Consider the following 6,136-nt stretch of genomic DNA (forward strand, 5'->3'; position numbering starts at 1 on the left):
TACCAATATGACTCAAGTGGCAGTGCCACAAGTATGTGGTACTATCATTACTATCATATACCCTTTTTGGCATGAACATGTGTATCACTACGATCGAGATTCATTTTAGGTGCAAGACCATTGAAGGTATTATTCAAATAAACAGAGTAACCATTATTCTCCTTAAATGAATAACCGTTTTGCGGTAAACATAATCCAATCATGTTCAACGCAACCACCAAATCTCGATGGTAGAGGGAGCATGCGATGCTTGATCACATCAACCTTGGAAACACTTCCAACACATATCGTCATCTCACCTTTAGCTAGTCTCCATTTATTCCACAGCTTTTATTTCGAGTTACTAACACTTAGCAACCGAACTAGTATCTAATACCCTGGTGCTGCTAGGAGTACTAGTAAAGTACACATTCATATAACGTATATCCAATATACTTCTGTCGACCTTGCCTGCCTTCTCATCTACCAAGTATCTAGGGTAGTACTGCTTCAGTGACCGTTCCTCTTATTACAGAAGCACTTAGTCTCGGGTTTGGGTTCAACCTTGGGATTCTTCACTAGAGCAGCAAACGACTTGCTGTTTCATGAAGTATCCCTTTTGCCCTTGCCCTTCTTAAACTAGTGGTTCTACTAACCATCAACAATTGATGCTCCTTCTTGATTTCTACTCTCGCGGTGTCAAACATCGCGAATAGCTCAAGGATCATCATAACTATCCTTGATATGTTATAGTTCATCACGAAGCTCTACTAGCTTGGTGGCAGTGACTATGGAGAACTATCACTATCTCATCTGGGAGAATAACTCCCACTCGATTCAAGCGATTGTGGCACTCAGACAATCTGAGCACACGCTCAACGATTGAGCTTTTCTCCCTTAGTTTGCAGGCTTAAGAAACTTGTCAGAGGTCTCATACCTCTTGACGTGGGCACTAGTCTGAAATCCCAATTTCAGTCTTCGGAACATCTCACATGTTCTGCGACGTTTCAAAAACGTCTTGGGTGCCACAATTCTAAACCGCACTGAACTATCACGTAGTTATCAAAACGTGTATGTGAGATGTTTCGTAACATCTACAGACGACGCTGAGGTTCAGCACCGAGCGGTGCATTAAGGACATAAGCCTTCTGTGTAGTAATGAGGACAATCCTCAGTTTACGGACCCAGTCCGCATAATTGCTACTACCAACTTTCAACTAAATTTTCTCTAGGAACATATCTAAACCAGTAGAACTTAAAGCGCAAGACATAATTCGCAAAGACCTTTTGACTATGTTCATTATAATGAAGTTTGTCTGATTAATGAACTCCCACTCAGATAGACATCCCTCTAGTCATCTAAGTGATACATGATCCGAGTCAAACTAGGCCGTGTCCGATCATCACGTGAGACGGACTAGTCATCATCGGTGAACATCTCCATGTTGATCGTATCTGCTATACGACTCATGTTCGACCTTTCGGTCTCTTGTGTTCCAAGGCCATGTCTGTACATGCTAGGCTCGTCAAGTCAACCTAAGTGTATTGCGTGTGTGCCGAGGCCATGTCTGTACATGCTAGGCTCGTCAACACCCGTTGTATTCGAACGTAAGAATCTATCACACCCGATCATCACGTGGTGCTTCGAAACGACGAACCTTCGCAACGGTGCATAGTTAGGGTGAACACTTTCTTGAAATTTTAGTGAGGGATCATCTTACTTACTACCGTCGTTCTAAGCAAATAAGATGCATAACATGATAAACATCACATGCAATCAAATAGTGACATGATATGGCCAATATCATTTTGCTCCTTTGATCTCCATCTTCGGGGCACCATGATCATCTTTGTCACCGGCATGACACCATGATCTCCATCATCATGATCTCCATCATTGTGTCTTCTTGAAGTTGTCACGCCAACGGTTACTTCTACTTCTATGGCTAACGCGCTTAGCAATAAAGTAAAGCAACTTACATGGCGTTATTCAATGACACGCAGGTCATACAAAAAATAAAGACAACTCCTATGGCTCCTGCCGGTTGTCATACTCATCGACATGCAAGTCGTGATCCCTATTACAAGAATATGATCAATCTCATACATCACATATATCATTCATCATATCTTCTGGCCATATCACATCACATAGCACTTGCTGCAAAAACAAGTTAGACGTCCTCTAATTGTTGTTGCAAGTTTTTACGTGGTTTGTATAGGTTTCTAGCAAGAACGTTTCTTACCTACGTAAGACCACAACGTGATATGCCAATTTCTATTTACCCTTCATAAGGACCCTTTTCATCGAATCCGTTCCGACTAAAGTGGGAGAGACAGACACCCGCTAGCCACCTTATGCAACTAGTGCATGTCAGTCGGTGGAACCTGTCTCACGTAAGCGTACGTGTAAGGTCGGTCCGGGCCGCTTCATCCCACAATGCCGCCGAAACAAGATAAGACTAGTAGCGGCAAGAAGAATTGACAACATCGACGCCCACAACTACTTTGTGTTCTACTCGTGCATAGAAACTACGCATAGACCTAGCTCATGATGCCACTGTTGGGGAACGTAGCAGAAATTCAAAATTTTCTACGCATCACCAAGATCAATCTATGGAGTTTACTAGCAACGAAGGGAAGGGGAGTGCATCTACATACCCTTGTAGATCGCGATGCGGAAGCGTTGCAAGAACGCGGATGAGGGAGTCGTACTCGTAGCGATTCAGATCGCGGTTGATTCCGATCTAAGCACCGAAAGTACGGTGCCTCCGCGTTCAACACACGTGCAGCCCGGTGACGTCTCCCACGCCTTGATCCAGCAAGGAGAGAGGGAGAGGTTGGGGAAGACTCCATCCAGCAGCAGCACGACGGCGTGGTGGTGATGGAGGAGCGTGGCAATCCCGCAGGGCTTCGCCAAGCACCGCGGGAGAGGAGGAGGAGGGAGAGGGGTAGGGCAGCACCAAAAGGAGACTTTCTCGTGTGTCTTGGGCAGCCCAAACCTCAACTATATATAGGGGGGGAGGGGCTGCGCCCCCCTTAGGGTTTCCACCCCCAAGAGGAGGCGTCCAGCCCTAGATCCCATCAAGGGGGGGCGGCCAAGGGGAGGAGAGGGGGGGGCGCCCCACTAGATGGGCCCTAAGGCCCATCTGGACCTAGGGTTTGCCCCCTCCCACTCTCCCATGCGCCTTGGGCCTTGGTGGGGGGCGCACCAGCCCACCTGGGGCTGGTCCCCTCCCACACTTGGCCCACGCAGCCTTCTGGGGCTGGTGGCCCCACTTGGTGGACCCCCGGGACCCTCCCGGTGGTCCCGGTACATTACCGATTTCACCCGAAACTTTTCCGGTGACCAAAACAGGACTTCCCATATATAAATCTTTACCTCCGGACCATTCCGGAACTCCTCATGACGTCCGGGATCTCATCCGGGACTCCGAACAACATTCGGTAACCACGTACATACTTTCCCTATAACCCTAGCGTCATCGAACCTTAAGTGTGTAGACCCTACGGGTTCGGGAACCATGCAGACATGACCGAGACGTTCTCCGGTCAATAACCAACAGCGGGATCTGGATACCCATGTTGGCTCCCACATGTTCCACGATGATCTCATCGGATGAACCACGATGTCGGGGATTCAATCAATCCCATATGCAATTCCCTTTGTCCATCGGTATGTTACTTGCCCGAGATTCGATCGTCGGTATCCCTATACCTTGTTCAATCTCGTTACCGGCAAGTCTCTTTACTCGTTCCGTAACTCACATCATCACGTGATCAACTCCTTGGTCACATTGTGCACATTATGATGATGTCCTACCGAGTGGGCCCAGAGATACCTCTCCGTTTACACGGAGTGACAAATCCCAGTCTCGATTCGTGCCAACCCAACAGACACTTTCGGAGATACCCGTAGTGCACCTTTATAGCCACCCAGTTACGTTGTGACGTTTGGCACACCCAAAGCATTCCTACGGTATCCGGGAGTTGCACAATCTCATGGTCTAAGGAAGTGATACTTGACATTAGAAAAGCTCTGAGCAAACGAACTACACGATCTTGTGCTAGGCTTAGGATTGGGTCTTGTCCATCACATCATTCTCCTAATGATGTGATCCCGCTATCAACGACATCCAATGTCCATGGTCAGGAAACCGTAACCATCTATTGATCAACGAGCTAGTCAACTAGAGGCTTACTAGGGACATGGTGTTGTCTATGTATCCACACATGTATCTGAGTTTCCTATCAATACAATTCTAGCATGGATAATAAACGATTATCATGAACAAGGAAATATAATAATAACCTATTTATTATTGCCTCTAGGGCATATTTCCAACATAACTATCCTTCAACATGCAACAAAGAGTCACTCCGAATTCACTAATAGCGGAGAACAAACGAAGAGATTATGGTAGGGTACGAAACCACCTCAAAGATATCCTTTCTAATCGATCTATCCAAGAGTCCGTAGTAAAATAACACGAAGCTATTCTTTCCGCTTGATCTATCATAGAGTTCATACTAGAATAACACCTTAAGATACAAATCAACCAAAACCCTAATGTCACCTAGATACTCCAATGTCACCTCAAGTATCCGCGGGCATGATTATACGATATGCATCACACAATCTCAGATTCATCTATTCAAACCAACACAAAAAACTTCTAAGAGTGCCCCAAAGTTTCTACCGGAGAGTCAAGACGAAAACGTGTGCCAACCCCTATGCACAAGTTCACAAGGTCACTGAACCCGCAAGTTGATCACCAAAACATACATCAAGTAGATCACGTGATATCCCATTGTCACCACAGATAAGCACATGCAAGACATACATCAAGTGTTCTCAAATCCTTAAAGACTCAATCCGATAAGATAACTTCAAAGGGAAAACTCAATCCATTACAAGAGAGTAGAGGGGGAGAAACATCATAAGATCCAACTATAATAGCAAAGCTCGCGATACATCAAGATCATACCACCTCAAGAACACGAGAGAGAGAGAGAGATCAAACACATAGCTACTGGTACATACCCTCAGCCCCGAGGGTGAACTACTCCCTCCTCGTCATGGAGAGCGCCGGGATGATGAAGATGGCCACCGGTGAGGGATCCCCCCTCCGGCAGGGTGCCGAAACAGGGTCCCGATTGGTTTTTGGTGGCTACAGAGGCTTGCGGCGGTGGAACTCCCGATTTAGGTTATTTTCTAGAGGTTTCAGTATTTATAGGATTTTTTGGCGTAGGTCTCACGTCAGGGGGGGTCTCCGGGTTGTCCACGAGGCAGGGGCCCACGCCCAGGGGGGTGGGCGCGCCCTCCACCCTCGTGGACAGCTCGGGACTCTTCTGGCCCAACTCTTTTGCTCCGGAGGCTTCTTTTGGTCCATAAAAAATCATCAAAAATTGGCATGTCAATTGGACTCCGTTTGGTATTCCTTTTCTGTAAAACTCAAAAACAAGGAAAAAACAGAAACTGGCACTGGGCTCTAGGTTAATAGGTTAGTCCCAAAAATCATATAAAATAGCATATAATTGCATATAAAACATCCTAGAAGGATAATATAATAGCATGAATACTTCATAAACTATAGATACGTTGGAGACGTATCAGCATCCCCAAGCTTAATTCCTGCTCGTCCTCGAATAGGTAAATGATAAAAGAAATAATTTATGAAGTGTGAATGCTAGCAAGTGCATAAGTTTTATCAATGATAATTTCAATCACCTTTTTTAGCATCATTATATGTCATAACAGTAGCTCAACTCATAAAAGAGTCTCTTGTGTCCCCAACACACCCGATACAATGGTAAATTGTATAGGTGCACTAGTTCGGCGAAGAGATGGTGATACAAGTGCAATATGGATGGTAGATATAGGTTTTTGTAATCTGAAAATATAAAACAGCAAGGTAGCTAATGATAAAAGTGAGCACAAACGGTATTGCAATGCTAGGAAACAAGACCTAGGGTTCATACTTTCACTAGTGCAAGTTCTCTCAACAATAATAACATAATTGGATCATATAACTATCCCTCAACATGCAACAAAGAGTCACTCTGAAGTCACTAATAGCGGAGAACAAACGAAGAGATTATGGTAGGGTACGAAACCACCTCAAAGTTATCCTTTCTAATCGATCTATTCAAGAGT

This window comes from Aegilops tauschii, chromosome 4 (assembly GCF_002575655.3).
Source record: "Aegilops tauschii subsp. strangulata cultivar AL8/78 chromosome 4, Aet v6.0, whole genome shotgun sequence".
Lineage (NCBI taxonomy): Eukaryota > Viridiplantae > Streptophyta > Magnoliopsida > Poales > Poaceae > Aegilops > Aegilops tauschii.